At 39.8% G+C, this 21836-nt stretch overlaps 1 long non-coding RNA gene across 2 annotated transcripts in view; it reads right to left on the bottom strand.

Moving 5' to 3' along the window:
- The window catches only part of LOC311619476, a 38929-nt gene extending 17988 nt beyond the window's left edge, over nt 1–20941 (bottom strand). For both annotated transcript variants that reach the window (XR_014794514.1, XR_014794515.1), the window contains exons 1-3: nt 20783–20941; nt 14621–14707; nt 9512–9750 (exon numbers count right to left, since the gene is read on the bottom strand). This is a non-coding gene — a long non-coding RNA (uncharacterized lncRNA). The remainder of the gene's footprint in view (nt 1–9511; nt 9751–14620; nt 14708–20782) is intronic.
- Nucleotides 20942–21836: the final 895 nt, after the last annotated feature.

Below are 21836 nucleotides of genomic sequence, written 5' to 3'. Positions count from 1 at the left end.
CTGAGGGGCCCAGAGTTAACAGACCTTTGAGCCTTTGTATGTGGAGAGAACCCTTTTGTTCAGTCCAGAAGCCCTAAAGGTTCCCAGGCACCAGTCAAAGGGGTGGTTCCCAATTCTGAGTGACACCTGAATACATGTCATTCACAACAAAAGGAGACTTTCACTGTGTTCAGGCTGGAGATTAAATAGAGAGCCCTTTCAGCAATGAACAGAAGTACCTTCTATTTGGAGCACAATTAATTTCACCGGTTACCAGGGCTCTCCTAACACTCTTTCTTGTTCTGTGTTCAAAGCCATATCTTCAACAATTGTGACAAGAATAATTGAAGACAGTCATTGTTCTGTATTCCTGATCAAATACCTAAACTCCTGGAATTACTCTTACAAGTGTACATACTTTGAATTTTGATGATTTATCGTGATATTTTGAGCTGCCTAAAAAGTTAGTGATATTACTTCTCAGAGTTTTGCTTTTAAAAGTAAATAAATATACTAAAGGCATATAATAAAAAAATATTTATGGCAATAAGACTTACAAATGAAACTATAAGGGGATTGTGCATAGGGATATACAACTAAACAAAATAATATGAAACATTTTCAAGATTCTTATAGGAAATCAGCATAGAATGGAATGAAGAAATAGAGCTAGATGACTTTGAAGCAGTTGCTTTACAATTTTATTTTATTTTAATTCAAAAAGACCTTATAGAAAGAATAGGACTCCAGCTATGTAAAGGTATACTTAAAATTTGCACATATAGAAAAATACAAGAGAAACATCAGCCCACTGTATAATCAACAAAGACAAAGCGTGCTTCTGTGTGTGTTTGGAGGAGAGGAGGTTGACTGGGGATTATAAAAAGATGTTGGTACATTAAGGGTGCTTGTTGGACCCAGCGCTAGAGGCTGTCAGGAAACAATGGTTCCTCAAGGTTGAAACCAAGATCTGAATCTGAGCTGTCTGACCCAAACTGGACCATGGCTGTCAAGAAAAATCTGATTATGTCACACCCATGTTTAAACGTCTTTTATAATTACTCACTGTCTAAAAATAAAGTCCAAATCTCATAACAAAGTCCTATGAGGCCTTTTATATTGTGGACACAAGTTATCTCACTGTTCTATTCATAATGCAACCCGAAGAAAGTCTATACTCCAGCCATTCCAAATTGTCCTGTGCTATGTTCTTTTATGTCTCCCTATCTTTTCTGCCTGGTTGGTTTGTCTATTTTCTTCTCAACTAACCATCTTGCAAACTTGTGTTTAACAAATCCAATCTTTTTGGCTCCAGTAAGAAGGTTTTTGCAATTCTATTAGAGATAGCATTGTCTCTTCCATTATTTTTGTGACATTTTTATTCTGGTAATAATTACTCTTTCTTCTCCTCTACTTAGAACTACTCAAACTCAGAGACCACATCATATTTGTGTTTATATTTGCATTGATTTTGAACCCAAGTCATATGATAGAAAGAGCTCTGTATTTAATAGTCATAATGCCATATATATATATATATATATATATATATATATATATATATATATATATAATATCTGATATCTGAGCCTGGCTGATGTGGTTCAGTGACTGAGCATCAACCTATGAACCAGGAGGTCACAGTTTGATTCCTACTTTGGGTACATACCCAGGTTGTGGGCTTGATCCTCAGTGGGGGTGGGGCGGGTGCAGGAGGCAGACAATCAATGATTCTCTCTTATCATTGATTTTTCTATCTCTCCCTCCCTCTCTGAAATCAATAAAAATATATGTTATACATATATGTGAGAATTCAAATTCTCATTAATCCATGAGAATTTGAATTATCATTAATTCATGAGAATTCAAATTATATATATACACATACATACATACTAGGGGCCCATTACATGAATTCGTGCACCTTGAAAAGAACTGTGGGCCGTGAAGCTGCGGTGGGCATAGGGCCAGGTCTCAGCCCATCCCGCCTGGTCCCTCCCACCATGCCCCACTCATCCCAGTCCCCACTCCCATGTGCTGACAGTGCTGTCCCTAATCACTCAGCACCATCAGTGGGTGTGAGTGGGACTGGCATCTTCAGCAGGTACAAGTAGCAGCTGCTGCCCAATCACCCTTTAGGAACTGGGAGAGGTGGAGAAGCCCTGAGGGGTGATTGGGGCCAGAAGCTGCTACTTGTACCTCTGATGGTGCCAAGCGAGCTGGGCCAGCTCCGGGTATCAGCAGCAGTGAGAGTGGCGGCTCTGGCAGTGGGTACAAGTGGGGCTAGTGCCAGCAGCAGGTGTAAGTGCCAGGCAGGACCATGGCATGTGGAGCAAAGAATTTTCAGTAACCACCAGAAGCTTGTCCTAATGATAGCGATCGGCACCCCACCTTGGTCTGGCACTCCCACTCACCTGCTTCACCATCCTGCTGCGGCCAACACCCACCATGTTCCATGTGTGACCCTGATGGTCAGTGCACATCATAACGAGCAGTTGTTTGGTTGTTCAGTTAATCTTCTGTTCAGTTTACTTGCATGTTAGGGTTTTATATGTACTAGATACCCGGTATATGAAAATTCATGCACTGGAGGGGGGTGGTCCCTCAGCTCGGCCTGCCCTGTCTCAGTCTGGGAGTTTTCAGGGGCAGGAGGCAACCCAGCCATCAGGGGAAGGCGACGCTTCATCACACCTCTGCTGCTGTCACTGCTGGCAGCACAAGCCTTGGCTGACCCTGGTTACCTGAGCCTCATATGGCCCTGGGCAGCTGGGGAGTCACCCTCCAAGGCTTGCCTGTGCCTCAGGCCAGCCCTGGGTGGTTGGGCAGCTGACATCTGAGGCTTGCCTGCATCTCGGGCCAACCCTGGGCAGCTGGAGGGCTGAGGGGACTGGAGGATTCTGGAGGCAGGTGTGCAGTCTGTGAGTCTGCTGCCCTGGCAGGGCTGAGGGAACTGGGCACTGCCATCTGTGGCTGTGGGTGCCTCCATCTTTGAGGGCGTGGCCATCAATTAGCATATTCCCTTCTTATTGGCTGTGGGCACCGCTATCTTTGCAGCAGCATGAGGATCAGTTAGCTTATTCTTTCTTTATTAGATAGTATACTAGAGGCCCAGTGCACAAAATTTTTTCATGGCAGGTGTGTTACCTCAGCCCAGCCTGCACCTTCTCCAATCTGGGACCCCTCAGGGGATATTCAACTGCTTCTCACAATCCAGGCTGCTGACTTTTAACTGCTTGCCTGCCTGCCTGATTGCCCCTAACTGCTCCCCTACCAGCCTAATTGCCCCTAACTGCTCCCCTGCTAGCCTGATTGCCCTTAATGGTCTCTGCCTTGTCCTACACCTGGGAATCAGGATTCCCTCCTTTGGCTAGTCATAGGCACCTGGGACATGAGTTTCCCTCCTTCTGGCCAGGCGTCTTGTTCAGGCCGCAGCCTGGCTGGTCCCCATTTCTCTCTCCCAGTGTTGACTGTCTGAGCCATTACCACATATGGCGTGAGGGCATGATGACAATTGCATATTAGCTCTTTATTATATAGGGTAATACTGGGTTAATCTATAATAATTCAAATTCTCTAGTGGTAAGCATCAAAGGCAGAAACTGCTATCTTCTGCCAATATAATGTTACAAGCCCACCTTGTTATAACAATCAAATTTAATGTGATGTCATAGGCAAAATTCCATAATGGAATTGTAATTTATAATTTATTCTCTCCCCCCGCCCCCCAGTTTTAAGGTGTTATGATGTTGTGAATTATAATGCAAAATATATATTTGGTCTTCCTGTTTTTTGGCACAGAGCTTCTAAAAGCCCTTATCTTTCCTAAGAAAGGAGAGCATAAAGGTGTTTTTGTTATGCTAATGAGGTGAACCCCAGGAGAACAAACCATGAGATTTGAGGATTGGAACTCTTAATCTCCAGAGTGAGGAGAGGGACTGGAAGTTGAATTGATAATCAATGGTCAATGATTTAGTTAACCGTGCCTATCTAATGAAGCCTCCATAAAAATCAGAAAGGAGATGTGGGAAGTTGGGGACAATCAAGCCTCCAGGAAAGGGTAGTTGGGGGGTGGGGAGAGACCTAGGCCTTCAGGGAAGAGCAGTTGTGGGGGACCAGGCCTGCAGGGAAGGGCAGTTGGGGGGACCAGGTCTTCAGGAGAAGGCAGTTAGGGGTGACCAGGCTGGTAGGGGAGAGCAATTAGGGGCAATCAGGCTGATAGGGGTGCAGTTAGGCATCAATCAGGCTGGCAGGGGAGTGGTTAGGGGGTGATCAGGATGGAAGGCAGAAGTAGTTAGGGGCAATCAGGAAGGCAGGCAGGTGAGCAGTTGGGAGTCAGCAGTCCTGAATCTGGATTGAAGGGTCACAAATTGAAGAGGGTGCAGGCAGGGCTGAGAGACACACCCCCACACACATATGAATTTGTGCACTGGACCTCTAGTTTTACTATAAGCTCCTTGAGAGCAGTAATTATTATTTTTTTTAAGCTTTGTACCTCTAGTACCTAGCATAATTTTTGATAAATGTTTGTTGAACTGAACTATGTTTATGATCTACAGAGAGAAATGAAAAGGATAAATGTTCTGCATTTTTTCCTGATTTCTTAGAGGTGGGTAGGGAAGAAACAGTATACTTGGCCTATAAATCATAAAGACTGATTGCCTGATCTGTATTTCTAAACCATATTTCCAAAAAGTAACTGCCCAACTCTTCAAAGGTGGGATAAATTATCTTATAATTTAAAAGAGAACATTGGAATGAGCAAAAGCTAAGCAAGCATAATTGCACATCTATGATCTGTTTTCCTAGCATATGCTTCTTGGTTTTAAAAGCAATACAGGTTAAGAAAGATATGACTAGGGAGGGAGAGGGGGTAATGCCAGAGAAATGTGGAGTTTATTTACTTTATTTCACCCTATTATTATATTGAGAGAATGTTCCAGTTGACCTGGTAGCAAAGCAATTTGCTCCACCCGCCTAGACAACTTTGGTAATTCTTCAACCGTGGCTAAATGCCAGTCTTTCCACATTATTTGGGAAAAGTTTCAAGAAGGTTTCCTTTAAGAAACTCACTGTGTAAACGCATGAAGATAAGAACTGTATGATCCCCGGGGCTTCCCCCCTCACTAACGGTGAAATCATTGCTAAGTAACCTTTATCTGCCAATAGCATGTTTTACACAGCCCAGACCCTGCCATGGTTAGTGCCACAGGTGGGGATAGATAATGACAGTTATTGTTCTTAATACATGGGAATGTTGGTTTTTCCAAATTCCTCATGAAACATAATAAAAAAAGACGTTGAATTTCATCCACAGTCCATTTTAGTACTCCTCTCAGAGCTGTCAGCACAGAGCTACACTGATAAAGTCATTTCACCGGACTAAGGTGGGGCCTATTAAAACATTACATCATTCTGTACCAACCGAACAACTAAAGGATCTCATATAGTGACTCCCTGAGTAGCTTGTCCCGTGAACATTTCAATGACTTACATGGTAAGGAGTCTACCCTTGCTTGAGAAAATCTTTTCTAAGCTACTCATCTTGCCCTTAGGAAATTCAGGCATATTGAATCTTTGAGCCACGCAAAACATTTGAGATCATCATGACCATCCTTCTTGCTTTTGAGACTTATCCAGCTTCTAGGAGGTGGAAGAGTTGGGACTAAAACCCAGGTCTCCTGTTCTTTCCACTGCCTGACGCTGCTTCTTAATTATTTAAGGTAAAAATAAGGGATTTTATTTTAAAAGCACTCATCTGTTCCTTCTGTAATATAATTAAAAATGAATTTTACAAGTAGTTTTTCTCATGCCAGAAAGTTCTTCAATTTTACATCTATGTTTTTGGCTTTACAGTATCTATCTAGTTTTTTAAACATATATAAATAAAACATTTAGAATTTCTCTCTTCCAAAGAAATTGTCATTTGGTAGAATTTATTACATTTAAGTTTTTTAAAAATACTGAAACTAAGTGAAATTAGTGCCATTCGTGAAGTGTCAGTTACTCATTTGGGAGTATAGCTTAGAACCCATATGTTAAAAGTAACATTTAGGCATAAAATGTGTGGCGGTGAGCAGAAGGGGAGAGGAAATGGAGGACATCTGTAATACTGTCAACAATTTTAAAAAATAACATTAAGGGAAACTATTTCATTGTGTAACAGACTAGCAACCCTATCTTTTCCCAATAACTATACCAATATGCAAGTACAATTTGAAATTATAATTTAATTCTTCTTAAGCAGTTGTGCAGACTTAGCCACTAAATGAGTTGCTATATTCTCCTTTAAGAATATTCATATAGAGTCCAATATTTTGTCATGGCATAGAATTTGTGAAGGTCATGTGACCTTAACTGCTTTAGGAAGCATAGCCCCTGAAATGACTCTGAATTCTCTAGAATGCTTCACTTATGGATAGCATCTGACTACTTAACCCATGAGACAAAAATTCATTGAATAAAGCTTCCAGGGAATTGTTCTCTTTGTACAGCGCCTATCAAGCAAGTCCTCTTCTTGGGATAGTATTAAGACGCAGGCTACTTCATCCCTCAGTAATGTTGAGTGACCGCTAAATACGGCCTGGAGTCAGAATACACCTGAGTTTAAATCCTATGTGAACCTTGGGCAAATTAGGGAATTTCACAGTGCCCCTGTTTGCTCATATGTTAAGAAAGTAATTCCTACCTCTCAAGTGTGTTGTAAGGATTAAATAAAGTTATATTTATAAACTCCTCCAGTTCTGAATAAATGGAAGGATCATAGTATTTTTTAAAAATATATATTTTTTGATTTTTTACAGAGAGGAAGAGAGAGGGACAGAGAGCAAGAAACATCGATGAAAGAGAAACATCGACCAGCTGCCTCCTGCACACCCACTACTGGAGATGTGCCCGCAACCAATGTACATGCCCTTGACCGGAATCGAACCTGGGACCCTTCAGTCCTACGCTCTATTCACTGAGCCAAACAGGTTTCGGCAGGGGTCATAGTATTTAAATTAAAAGTCTCTCCTGCTTTCCAATTAGTCGGGTTCTTACAGACCCTCACATTTCCACTGACCAAACTAATGCCAATCATTAGGTGGTCATATTTTCTCCATATTACTTTCCAGGCTAATTTATCTTTCTTTTCAACTTCCTTTATTACTAAGGTTTGCAACCTGTAGTTATCATGGTTCTGGCATGTGCTCTTCATTACAGCAAGCCTTTCCAGCCCAGTGCTTCCCTCTGGAATACCAGACCATTCATTATGTACTTTTCCCTTAGCCACATGGCCAGGGATTTCAGAGATCCTTAGGAAGATTAATTAAACCGGTGCCATTCCTGCTGCAAAGCTGCCTTTATTTTAGACTATTGAACTGAGGGCTGAGAGTCTTATCACAGGGCAAATCCGTGGAGGATCTGGATGTGGGAGCCAACAAGCTAGATTACCGGCTCTTTGTGACTCTGAAAGAACCCTTCCATTGACTGGTTTCTTCTGCTGTGGATTTCATCAGTACCTCAGTGAGCATCTGCCTGGAGACAGGAGCACCTTCCTGTCCCGAGATACAATGCATCCCCACACCCACAGACAATTCCCCATTGATTGTAACTCTAGACAAGGGAAGGCGGGCCCACTGCTTAAGAAGGGCAAGTCAACCTAACAAACAACTGCACTTACTCCTAGCTTTTCTGCAGGAATGGCTCTTTGTCTATATTGCTGAATCATTGCATATTTATGGTGTGGTTTTCCTATTTGAAATAACTAGCTAACTTTTATCCAAATTAATTTTGTTTTATCAGATAACTGAATTTTCTCTATTTTCCCAGATCATTAATGTAATGCATAATCAGGCTCAAATGTCAATGTATTGCTCTTTGGCACATAAATGAAATTGTCTCCATATTCTTCAGTACACAATGATATTTTGTTTCTTGTGGAGGCTAAAGGGAAGAGAAAATAGATCCTTCTACTGATGAATGTGTTTGTACTTTAATAATACACTTTTGTGCCAAAGCCCAGAATGAATTACCCCTTATAAACCAAGGTCTGAAATTATGAATTCTGTGTGATTAATCAGGATGAGAAAAAAATTAAAGAAAAATTTCTCAAAACTAGCAAGTATTATAAATATATATATGACTATTAGTTGGAGTGTGTGTGTGTGTGTGTGTGTAAAATACCTTGAGGTAAATTTTAAATTAAAGCAAAATGTAATCCTATGATTTAGACTGCTTATAAAGCTATCATATCTATGTGGGTTTACATACCATTTTCTTGGCATTTTGAATTTAGGCTCTTCAGTAATTTATCATATTTTCCTCCCAATATAAGCTCAGTTGTTATTAAGTATGTATATTAAAAATGGAGGAGATGAAAAAAATATATAGACCACAGATTGTACTGGTTAACCATCATTGATTATTATCTCAACGCTTCACCTTGAGGAGCACCTTAGCTTTACAAAATCCTTCACTCTAGTGTGTTTATCTGCAGTGTTGGAATAAAAAGAATTTAATCCAGGAAGAATAGTTCATGCTTAGCCATTTGGAGGTTCTGAATTATCTATCCTAATATACAATCAAGTCCAATTCATAATATTGGCATATATTTAATTAAAAAAAAAAAACTGAAAAATTCCTGTGGCTGTTTATCCTTTGTGATGAAATTCAAGATGGATCGTACCATAAACATTTTTCTTGATTAGTCATAAACGTTGAGGGTGAAAAAATGGATCCAGTTGAAGCTGAGTTTTTCACTACTAATATTTGCTCTCATTCAAACTGTGAAACGTTATTCAAGAGCATGATTTTCTAGCTAGTTCCCCAGGTTCAGCAATGGCTCCCCGTTTCATACAAACACATGCATTCAGAAAGGGAAATTGCTGTGCCGGGTGTTGACATGTGCCAGGCAGATTGTTTCCTGTTTTGGAAATCTTTGTGCTCAGTCAGGCTGCGATGGTTCCATGCGTCCTCTGCAAGCGGAGTTGGCCAGCTCAGTGGGAACCATTTCCAAATGTTTCAGTGGAAGTAAGGCCCAGGCTGGAAGAGTCACCAGTTACCTAAATACACAGCTGCTGGTCGCTTTCCCTATAAATTAAAAGTGTTTATGTCTGTCTATATGCTGTGGTTATTATTATTTTACCTTTTTCGTACTTTGTATCTTTATACCAACAGAACTTGGACTATGAATTTAAATTTCCATTTATGCTACCAATCTTATGAAATCCATCTAGTAAGATGAGATGTAACTTTATAGGAACAGGGAATTCTTGGACACTCACATCAGTAGAGGTACCGAGTTTTAGAAATCAAATTTTATCCAGTAACTCCTTTTCCCAATCACATTTTCTGTATAACTTGCAAACTCATTGATCTAAATTTTATATTACTCTCAATTTTCACCATATTAATTAATTTCAGCACAAAAAAAATGCACACTTAACATTTTAACCTCTCTTTCGTTGATAAGTGTATAATTCTCTTTTGTTGTTGTTTTAAATGAAGTTTTGTATACAATTATTAAGTTCATAACAAGTTATAAGTATTTTACCTTAGGCCTTAAAGAGTCTTTATACTTTTTTGTGTATCAAAAGTAGAACAACAGCCGAAACCGGTTTGGCTAAGTGGATAGAGCGTCAGCCTGCGGACTGAAGGGTCCCAGGTTTGATTCCAGTCAAGGGCATGTACCTTGGTTGTGAGCACATCCCCGGTGGGGGATGTGCAAGAGGCGGCTGGTCGATGTTTCTCTTTCATCGATGTTTCTAGCTCTCTATCCCTCTCCCTTCCTCTCTGTAAAAAAATCAATAAAATATATATATCAAAAAAAAAAAAGTAGAACAACAAAACAACAAAAAATAGTATGTTCTTATTCTGGAATATTACTCAGCAATGAAAATGAACAAATTATAGATACACACAAGCAAGGATATACCTCATAATCATAATGTTGAGCAAAACATTTAATATACAAAAGAAAACTATTAGACTCAGTGGTTGAATGTTGACCTATGAACTAGGAGGTCATTGGTGGATTCCCAGTCAGAGCACATGCCTAGGTTTTGGGCTCTATCTCAGTGGGGGCTGTGTAGGAGCCAGCCAATCAATGATTTTCTCTCATGATTGATGTCTCTCTCTCTTTCTCTCTTCCTCTCTGAAATCAATCAATAAAAAATAAAATAAATAAATATTTTTAAAAATCTACTTAAGAAGAAAAATATTAGTATACATACACTTACATAAAATTCAGGAAAAGGGATACATACATAGGTTAGTAAAAGAAACTATAACAAAACCAAGAAAGTGAGTATCATAATAATGATTTTTGTCTAGAGCGGTGGGAGGAGGATACACATCAGAAGGCATACATAAGCAGGCTACTCAGTTGCCACTGATGTTTTATTCCCTAACCCAGTGGTTCTCAACCTTTCTAATGCCTGGACCCTTTCATATAGTTCCTCATGTGGTGATCTCCAACCATAAAATTATTTTCATTGCTATTTCATAACTGTAATTTTCCTACTGTTATGAATCATAATGCAAATAACTGTGTTTTCCCATGGAATTAGGTGACCCTGCTAGCAGTTCTCAACCTGTGGGTTGCAACTGCCTGTGTAGTGATAACATCTGCATTTTGAAAAATACATTTTTATTGATTTGTAGAGAGAGAGAGGAAAAGAGAGATATAGAGAGATAGAAACATCAATGAGAGATAAACACCAATCAGCTGCCTCCTGCACACCCCCTTCTGGGGATCAAGCCTGCAACCTAGGCATGTATTGTGATGGGGAATTGAACCATGATCTCTTGTTCCTGGGTCAATGCTCAACCACTGAGCAACACCGGCTGGACAACACCTGAATGTTTTTATAGCCTACTGAATATGCTATAGTTTGCAGTAAAAACAGACTAAAAATCACTATCACAGTTAATTGAAATTACCTGCTTTGAAAATATGAAATCATTTTAAAACGGATACAACTGAGGGATTACTCATAACTGCATGAATCTAGATATGAATGTACAGATTTTGAGTATGCAAGTTGGAGTGTTACCTTTAAGTGATGAAAGGAAATCCTTAATTTAAAAATGTTGACAGTTTGAAAAAAAATGTTGGCAGTAGATTATGGTAGACATACTTAAACAAAAATAAGATCTCTTTCTTATTCCCTGGGGGCTTATATAAACTAAATGACATATTTTTATTCCGTAAGTGGCTAGATGTTTTAAATATCTTTTCTGAGTCGCTATCATTTTCCTCTGGATGTCATGTTAAAGGAAAGATTGATGGAGGCGTTTGCAGACTTAGAAGTTGATACTGATCAGTTGGAAGCATTTACTGAGGACAAGTTAGCACAAACATTCTTCTACTAAATCTGCTACCACTAAATCCAGACGAGGTTCAAGCGTTTCAGTTGAAAATGCTTCAAATATTCAAAACAGTCTGTTTTGCTATTATAAATTGGAATGCTTTAGAGGTTTTATCACGAGATACCTGTACAGCAAGAAGAATGAGTCTCGCTCAGTTATTTCTAGAACCTGAGGCTGTTTTTCATAAGGAGGTGAGCCTGAATATATGTATCAGACCCACCATGACCTGGAGCCCAACTACCCTTCCTAATATGCCCTTCCAACTTAATGCCCTGCTCTTCTCTTTCTCCCCCTGTAGAGGTGATGGATATTGAGCTGCAGGACATTTTGTATCTCCAAGCCTTCAGCTATTGTGTGAAGACTCTTTTGGTCACAAGACAGAAAAAGCAATTCAAACTAAGATTAAGAGAAAAGGAATTTAAGAAAAAACTAAAAAGATATTCCAAATCCAGAAGAAGTAACTACTATTAAAATGTGGCTGTGTATCCTTGCAGATTTTATACATGTCTACATGGGCAATTTTTCTTTACATAGACGAATACTATCCACATTGGCTCTTTCAATGTTTCTTTCCAATTAATGGAAAACTTTCCACGGCAGTGTTCAAGAGTAAAGAGCTTCCTCACCTTCTATTGGCTGCATTATATTGATAGATGGACATTTAGGATGTTTCCAATTTTAAATGTGAATTTATGGACATTGTACTGGGAATACCAGTGCAGTCTATCCTGCAGAATCCAAGAAAGCCTAACTATCAGCAAGAATGAAGGAACCAAGGGAAACTCTGAAGCAGAAATCCTTTGGCTTTCCTTCCAGAGCTGTGTGATGAGTGTGTCTCTCAGTTCAGATTCCCAGAGGGTATCAGTTGTTCCTTCTGGAGGCAGTTGCTACACTTAGTCACATAGTATGGACAGGGTCACATAGATTAAAAAAAATATATATATATGGCTCTTAAGAACCAACACCTGAGGTAGGAACAGAGCCCATCTCTGACCTGATTTTGCCTTTCTAGTCTGAGCAGTGTCTTACCATCTCCATTGAAAGAGTTGTGACAAAGTAGAAATTTCTCCTCTTGTGCCCCTCCCTCCCCCGCTTTACTTCAGTGTTTTATTATTACTACAGGCTACATTTAAAGATTATTTGTGTGACAGGCCCTGAAGTTCAGGTCCAGAGTGGCTCAACTCTGTGGAGCTGCAATGAGGGAGGGTGAGGAAGTTTGTATCAGACCCAAGTCACAGAGTCCTGCTTTTGTATTCAATACACCAACCCCTCCATCTGCATGTTTGGCTGCTCATCAACACCTCCATCTAAAAATCCAATGGGCACTTCAAGTCAGAATTTCCAACACTAAATGTATCCTCTTCACACAGGCTGTACTTGTTCTGGGTTAACGCAATAGCACCTGCAGCCAACTCCTTCCTCACCCTGCTTTCTAATCAGTGACCAACTCCTGTCAGGTCTTCCTTTAAGGTTTCTCAAATCGCTCCACTTTTCTCCAGTCCATTGCCACTGCCCTAGTTTAGGCTACCATCTTCTCTAGCCTGGACAATTGCCATCTCTAACTCACTCATCGAACTCTGGTCTTGCTCCCTACAATCAGTTCACAACCCTGCAGCCTGTGAGAGCACACTGTTTTCTTGCAACTATTCTCTTTTCAGAGAAAAGCCTAAAGTCCTTAGCATAGCTCAGCGTAGAATAGCATTGCACAACCTGCAGAGCATTTTACAAACTGCCTGTTTCCTCCATCTTAGCTTCTCTATCCTCCTTCCTTATTACCCTTTCTATCTATTTCCTTGTAGCTCTCTAATTTCTTGCCTCTAGAGAAATAGTTCTGAACCTTGCCTGCTCATTACAATCAGCTGGAGAGCTTTAAAAACTCCTACCACCCTTGTCACCCGGGCCAATTAAGTCAGAACCTCTTGGGTGGGGCCTGGGATCAGAGTTTTTAAGCTCCCTAGGTATTCCAAGATGAAGCCAAGTCTGGGAGCCTCTGAAAATATTTGTGTATTCACTTTCTCTCCCTGACCCAACCCCTTTCTCCACTTTGTTTATTCTTGCCCCCCTTAGTTAAGCTTTAGCTTCTCTAATTCATTTTACTCATCTTATAACCCACATACACTGGGAAGCCTTTCTTAACCACAGGGAGCGATGTGAATAGATGCAGAGTTTTGAATAACGAAACTCTCAAGAGCTCTACATTTATATCTATAAATTATCCTTTGGACCATTTGTTAGCCACGTAATAAACATTTTGAAGTCTCAACTGTGTTTGTCAGAATACTAATAGACATTTACTAATTAAATAAACTACCACTGTCAGAGTTTGTGCTAGATAATTTATCTACATTATCTCACTTGTCTTTTCAACAATCTTCAGAAAGTATTCAAATCTCATTTTACTGATGAGAAAACTGAGGGTCAGGCAGCTTAACAAATACATACTAAATTTCCCAAATACATACTAAAGCTAAAGTATAGATTCCAGTATGAATCATTAAAAAACAAGCAAACAAACAAAAAAACCCACATACTAGAATATAAAACATACCAAGGTTCACTGAAAAAAATCATGATATTGTAAATGAAAAGTTTTTGAAATCCTTTAAACAAAACATTTTTTTGAAATATATGTTTTTAAAATGTCAGATGCTTATGAAAAAATACTCAGCAGCATAGCAGAGTAATAAATGACCATGTCAGAAACACCAGCTACTCTAATGATTTTTTGACATTCTGATAAGCACATAAAGATTCAGATAAGAGAAATGGAAAACTTGTTTATTTTGCTTTAACTTTAAAAATTAGTTTCTTTACAATTCTAATGTATACTTAAGGGGGCTGCATTTCAAAAGCAATAATTAGAAATAATAGCTTAAATGGGATTTCTACCAATTTTAATGCTTTAAAAGTTGTATATCTTCTGCATGGTTGACAGACCTTCAGAACCAGAACATCCACCACACCCTTTTTATTCATGACTCCTTTCTCTTTCCACCCCTTCCCTCCCCTCCCCTCCACTCTGACAATCTCTCTTTATTTTTCCAGCTTGCACTGTGTGTTCACCGCCTGTGTAATTACCATAAATAATCAGCAAGATAGGACCTGCGTGGTACAAAGGCCACACCTCGGTTGTGTTGTGAGCAACCACTTGAAGTGGTGGCAACCTAAACATTTACACACTTCTTTCCACAAGGCCCCACATTTAATATTTCACAACAGGTAAGTCTTTTCAGATTCAATTGGTCAAATATCTGAATGCTTTTCCATGGTTAATACCTGACCCCAAACGTACCTTCCCCTGTCCATTGACGTGGTGACTGGCCAAAACACTTGACTCTACATGCCTGGGATGGGTGTTGACTGGCGCTCAGAGTGATTCCTTCAAATTAAAAACAAAACACAAAAAAACAATTGTTCTTCCCTATTCAGAACTGAGCAGGGGAAACAAAAGGCTTTGTTTGGCTGTAAACCATGGAGAAAGCAGGGGTAGGGTACCTTCTGCCAAGACTAAAGTAGAGCAATCAGCAACATGACTTCAGGGATTACAAGATCCCAGGAAAGGAACATTCCGGTACTTTCTTGAGCCAGATAATAGTGTAAAAGGAAAAATCAATAACTTAATTAATAAATAACACAACTTCCCATTGCGGGTTTCTTTGGCCCATCCTCTGTCTGCACAGCCAGATTCAAGCCTTTGATAAGCATCATTCTCCCCTCTCCTTGTGCTCTGTTGAGTACTCTGTGTGTCTTCTCAGCTGCAAGGCAATCATTTATCCCTATTCTTCCCAAAGAAAGTGTGAATTTCTTTAGCATGTGAAGAGTCCTCCATTTTTGAGAGTTGCAAAACTCTGATTTCCAAATCATTAATACCACCCCACCTCCTCCACCCCATACACGAGTATATATGGGACCGGAGGGGTGTAAGAAGACAAAATGTTGCCATTAGATTAAACTGTATAAATCTGTCAGGCCCTCTAATTTAAAATGAAGAAACTGTTCTCCTTCAGAAAGAGAATTTATTTGTTCAAACTCACACTTGTCCCTGAAAGCTAGAATAGGATTCAAATCTCATGAGTTCCAGACAAGTACATTTTCCTACACCTAATTATCTTAGTGAAATTAATTTTGTTTATAAAGTTTCATAATATCTTTTGAGATTGCTGGAGACATGTGGATTATCCCCAAATAAGGGGTGGGATCGTGGCCAAAGAGAGGCAACGGATTTAATTCAAATTTTAAAGATTTAATTTCGTACTGTGCTTTGCTGATACTGTCACTGGAAAGGAGACCTGGCCCTGAGTAGGTCTGCGTAGGGTGGCTGGTAGTGTCTAGGTTCTTGATTTCTTGCAGGAAAGATTTCACAGCATGAGTCCAGGTGAATTTTAGAGGTCACTTATTAAAGCTGGGGTCAATGAAACAAGGAAGGGCCTAGGGCAGTGGTCAGCAACCTCATTAGTCAACAGAGCCAAATATCAACAGTACAATGATTGAAATTTCAGGTGGGAACTTATGCACAGGTGACTGGGGTCCCTCAGCTCACAGGCAGAGTGACAGCTTCACTCAGTCAGAGTCTCATGCAGTATTTCGAACAGGGAGAAGAGAGTGGGAGAGCATGTCAGGTGGAGGAGCCCTTCGTGGTCTCTGCCCAGTGCCTCTAGGTCCCTTCTTTTATGGCCATTTCTGGGTGTTTCTTAATTCCTTCTGGGTGCAACCTATAGATCTTCAGTGTGCCTAATCGGGCGCTCTCCAGGTACCTTTTGCCTCGGTTTCCAACTTTCCAGATAAACACTTGTTAGGGCGTCCACACAGTTAGGGGCTCAAAGTCAGTTTTAAAACTCAAGTTTTACAAAATGGATTCAAGTCACATTATATGGAGTTACTTATACTAAATCTAAAACACATTTCAAATCATTTCTTTTACTTAAAATAAAATCAGAATAAGATCAGAAATACAATTCACACTTAAACTATAAATCACTCATAAAAGTAAATGCTTTCATTCCTATTTTAAATCACACAAATAATTATTCTTACACTGTTTAAAATCCTTAAAACATCACACTAATATAACTATAACAGAGCCAAATTTTTTAAATTTAAACTTCTTCTATGCCACTTCTTCAAAATAGACTCGCCCAGGCCGTGGTATTTTGTGGAAGAGCCACATGCAAGGGGCCAAAGAGCCGCATGTGGCTCTAGAGCCGCAGTTTGCTGATCACGGGGCCTAGGGTAACAGGAGAGGGACTAGGTGGGGAAATGAGCCTAGGCTGGGCTGCTTTGGCTCACTAAGAAGTCAGAGAAAAGAGTGCCTTGGGGACAGGTTCAAGGAGTTTTGCCCAAACAAGCTGCCATTGCCCATTGTTAACCTGGTGGCAAGCCTCAAGGGGTGCCTTAGAGTTTAGGAGATGTGTGCCCACGGGAGCGGAAATGAGGTAGGAGGAGAGAAAAGGCACAGGTGTGCTCCTGGGAGGGAGAGCATGCGCTGGGACCATTGTTTTTTGAGGGTATTAAAGGCTGAGAGTTTAGGGGAGGACCTCATTAGAATACTCATCAGTTTTATGCTGACGTGCCAAATGATATTCCCTTAACTTCATCTGTCCTTGGGTGTGGCTGGCAAATGGCACTAATTTGGATTTCTGCTATCTGTCTCCCTGAGCTGGGTGAATTAAGCTATTTACCCTCAGGCAGGGGAGGAGAAGAAGTCCTATTTACTCTTATTTTTTTCATCTCCACTTACTTTCTCTATGCCCTCTTCCACCTCCACTGCCTCCTCCCTTCCCCCAGTTGAAATCACCATACTGCTGGCTGTGTCGATGAGTTCTCTCTTTCTTTTCTGCTCAGTCCCTCCACTCCTCTCACCAGAGCTGTCTGCCTGCTCTCTGTCTACAGGAGTCTGTCTCTATTTTGCTTGGTAGTTCAGCTTGTGCATTAAATTCCACATATGAGTGTAGTCATATGGTACTTGGTTATTTTACTCAGCATAATGTTCTTGATTTAGGGAAGATAGGATTTTCCAGGTGGCTTCAAACTGCTGTTTAACTATTCGTCTCAGTTTCCACTTACCAAGGAATTTTCCTAGCTTCTCACAATGCTACCTCAATACCAGATTTAAAAAAAATTTTTTTTTTTTTGTATCTGGTTTTTGGTGGCACAATCTTCTTTGGGTAATCTGTTTCTTAACATGATTTTGTAATGCAATTTCCATGTTGCATTTTCCTTCGATTTGTCACCATCATTCTTTCCAGAATTAACTAACCATTACATACTATAACCATTACATACTGTGTATTCAAACTAGTCAGTACAGCTCATCTGGAGGAACTACTGAGAAACTTGAATAAGGTTACCTTCTTATCTAAATTAGTTGCTTCTTAACTCTGTGTTATGCAGCTCTCCTTTAAAAAATGTATAATATATATTTTATTGATTTTTTTTACAGAGAGGAAGGGTGAGGGATAGAGTTGGAAACATTGACAAGAGAGAAACATTGATCAGCTGCCTCCTACACACCCCCAACTGGGGATGTGCCCACAACAAAGGTACTGGAATCAAACCTGGGATCCTTCCACCCGCAGGCCGACACTCTATCCACTGAGCCAAACCAGTTAGGGCTGTAGCTTTCCTTCTTGACCCAATAAATTCATTGGGCCAAATACATTCTGATAAACTTTCTTCAGAAATTATTACTGAACTAAAGAGGTCCATTTGCCTACACATATCAGAGCCCAATAAGACACAAACAGGAGCTTGCAGCCAAGAAAGTAAGCATTTATTTCTAGGAATTGGCCATGCCTGGAGACAAGTGAGCTAATACTCAAACACCTGGCACCCATGGCTTCCAAGGGAATTGGGGTCAGAGTCAGGGTCATGGTTCCTGCTGATTGGTCAAAGTTAGGGTTGGGGATAGTTGATCACCCATCTGATCTTGATGTCAGCCATGGAATTGCTGCATCTGGTTTCACTGATTTTCTGGGCCGGGAGCCAAAACACAAGTGAGGCCTAGAAGTTATCTCTAGTTTGACAGAAACTCTGTCTCTATGGCCAACAGACCCAAGGCTTTGTTCCCTGAGATTATCCGATGCTGATCAGAATCTCATTGTCCTAAGGGCTAAGAGATAAAGGGAGGGGTCATTCAAAGAAGAAGGAAGCAGGTAAGTCAGGGTGCTAGATGAGGCCAGGCTGAATCTAAAGGAAAGAAAGGAGACAAGATCAATTTCAAAAAGTAAAATTTCTTCACAGATGCCAGTTCTTATATCAGCTGAACTTCTCACTCATATGCCAAAGTTCAAATAAATCCCTAGTGTCTCTAAAGACAAATGGATTTAGATGTGAACTTCATGAAACCAAGGCATGATTGTTCTTACTTGGCAGCCCTTAGTACAAGGACTTGTCCATGATGTGTCATTAAATGCTGACCCTGTAAGCACATGTGATGAGTGCATCCAAATGCAATTCCAGGAAGCAATTTAAGGTTCTCTAATATCCTGGGAACCCAACAGGCACCATAACATGTTAATTAGCCTCAACTCTGGCCAATCATGCTACTTGTTCAGTCTCACCTGAGCTTTACATTGGAAATGATACCATTTCTCCCCACTTCTAAATTTAGATATAGCTAAAAATATTTCAGACTTTCAGACTGTGAGTTCTTAAATATTTGACTTTGACTTCCCAGTGACTGAGGCTTTAAGACTATTTAATAAATGCTAAATCAATCAATGAATAATTAAACATGTAACAAATAAATGAAGGTGTTTCAAATCCCTCCCATATAGAGAAAATGCTACTGATGCTATATACTAATTGAGGCCAGTTTTCTCTTCTGTGATAATTGTTTTCTTGCTCTTTCCCTAACGGCAGCTATTTTTCTTCCTCTCTGCCTCAATAGAAACCGTCCCTTTTCTGCTATGGTCCAAGATTATAGGGAATTGTAAGACCTATAGAAGATATCAAAATAGGCTCCAATAAATTATTGAATTTTTGGGAGAATAATGATCAGAATTCCAGTTTGCAAGCAAAACCGACACTGCCCATAGAAGATTATCTGAGGCCTGAACTTGAATGGGGCACCTCATTTCAAAGTTGGGGAGGTTAGCCCGGAACTCAGTGAGGAAAGAAATCGGAGGAAGAGGAGGAAGGAGGCGTAATGCCAACGGGCACTAAAATAGGTAAGAGCTTTTAAATACAACCACAGAGGCATTTCATACCATCCCACCCCATCCCCTGCAGAGTTCTGGGTTGTTGACAGTTGCTTAGCAACCACACTCCTTTTCATACAACCATCTTAGTTGATTGTAGAGGATTTGTGTGTGTGTTTTTCCTTTACTCTTTAGAACCTCCTTTGATATTTGGTTATTAATCACATTTCAAATGTCAGCAAATGTACTATTTGTACGGAAATCTGAACCCTACTCAAGACTGTGTGGTCGGCAAACTCGTTAGTCAACAGAGCCAAATATCAACAGTAAAACGATTGAAATTTCTTTTGAGAGCCGAAAACAGACTTCTGTGCATGGGCCACGAAGTTTCAATTGCACTGTACATGCACGCCCGCACATGGTGTTTTGTGGAAGAGCCACACTCAAGGGGCCGAAGAGCCGCATGTGGCTCGCGAGCCGCAGTTTGCCGGCCACCACTGTATACTATAGACAGTTCTTTGTCACTAACTACAGAGACTAAAGAAAATAGCTAGAACAGACTTATAGTTTTTAAATTGCAAATAATGGGTCTTCTTTATTCCTTCAAAGGTATCAATTATTGATGAATACCATATATAGATTAATATGAATAACTAAACAGGATGAATATCAATATAAATTAATTAATTCTTAGAGAATATGAATGGATAATGAACTATATAGTTTAAAATGAGTATTTTATTTTTTTATTTTTTATTTTTAAATATATTTTATTGATTTTTACAGAGAGGATGAGAGAAGGATAGAGAGTTAGAAACATCGATGAAAGAGAATCATTGATCAGCTGCCTCCTGCACAGCCCCCCACTGGGGATGTACCCGCAACCAACGTACATGCCCTTGGACCGGAATCGAATCCGGGACCTTTCAGTCCGCAGACTGACGCTCTATCCACTGAGCCAAACCGGTTTCGGCTAGGACAGAGTATTTTAAATGTACAAATCTTACAAGGCTGAGTTCTGCTTCTAGGAGTTTAACCTCAGGAAATATTCAGAAATGTAGTCACATTGATTCCTCATTATTTATTTTTAAAATATATTTTTATTGATTTCAGAGAGGAAGGGAGAGGGAGAGAGTGTCCCAATTATGCCCCAATTAATTGATTATCTCTCTATGCTTAGTGGGACACATGCAGGTGACAAGGAGTCAGCAATAATGACCTATCCCCTGGTATTTCAATGTCTAGACAGCTGAGCCAAACTGGAACACATGACACACAAGACAGAATCAGTATGCAATCACACAGGGGTTATTTACCTACTCCTAGTGGGTCCTAGGTCCCAGCAAAGGCCACCTGGTGATGCACACTGAAGGACAGGTGACAAAGACGGAGACAGTCTGGCGGCCGCAGTTGGTTCAGACTCTCAGAGCAAGCAGGGGCTTGTTTCTCTAAGTGACATGAAGTCCTCCTCCTATCTATCAGGAGACCACAACTGAAGACGGTCTCCAGGTTATATAGACCATGGTAAACAGCTTGTGTTCTTATCAGTGTGGGCCAGACGGTGTGCCTTATGCTGAGAGCAGAGTGTTTACACTTTAAGGGTATAGAGATTTTACATTAAGATAGTGTGGAGTTCATTAATTTTGGAAGTTACAGAGTATTGGGGGTTTCCACATAGCAAACATTTCACACAATAATTATATCATACATTAGAGTGGTTACATTATTATAACAGAGAGACAGAAACATCAGTGATATAAGAGAACCATTGATCTGTTGTCTCCACATGCCCTACACTGGGGATCAAGCCAGCAACCCAGGCATGTGCCCTGGCCAGAAACCGAACTGTGACCTTGTGGTTCATAGGTTGATGCTCAACCACTGAGCCAAGCTGTCTGGGCTTCATTATTTATAATAATAATAATAATAATAATAAAAATAAAAAATAACCTAAAGTTATACACTAAAGATTGCGTTAGTAAATGATGACACATCCATACAATCTTCAACTAAAAATCAAACTTTAATGAGATATTATTAGCATCATTACTATGACAATGAAAATATATTCTTTTAAAGTGAATGCCATTTAGCTTTCCTATTATGTATGTAAATATGTGCATAAGAAAAATCCAGGATAAAAGTAAAACATTAACTGATTATTTGGGATAGTAAGATTCTGATGAACTTTCTTGTATAATTTTTTAGTTTTTTGGTATTTTCTTAAGTTTATGATTTGAAAATATATTATTTTTTTGACTAAAAACATTAAATTAAAAAAAAAGAACATTCAAAGGAGGAGGTTGAATATTTGCTGGAAATTGAGGAACAGTGAAATTTCTCTCTCACTCTCAGAAATACTTTTGCAAT

The sequence above is a fragment of the Pipistrellus hanaki genome (genome assembly GCF_964339955.1).
Source record: "Pipistrellus hanaki genome assembly, chromosome: 3".
Lineage (NCBI taxonomy): Eukaryota > Metazoa > Chordata > Mammalia > Chiroptera > Vespertilionidae > Pipistrellus > Pipistrellus hanaki.
Note: the sequence above shows the minus strand (reverse complement) of the source record. Positions and strands in the feature narration are given on the sequence as shown.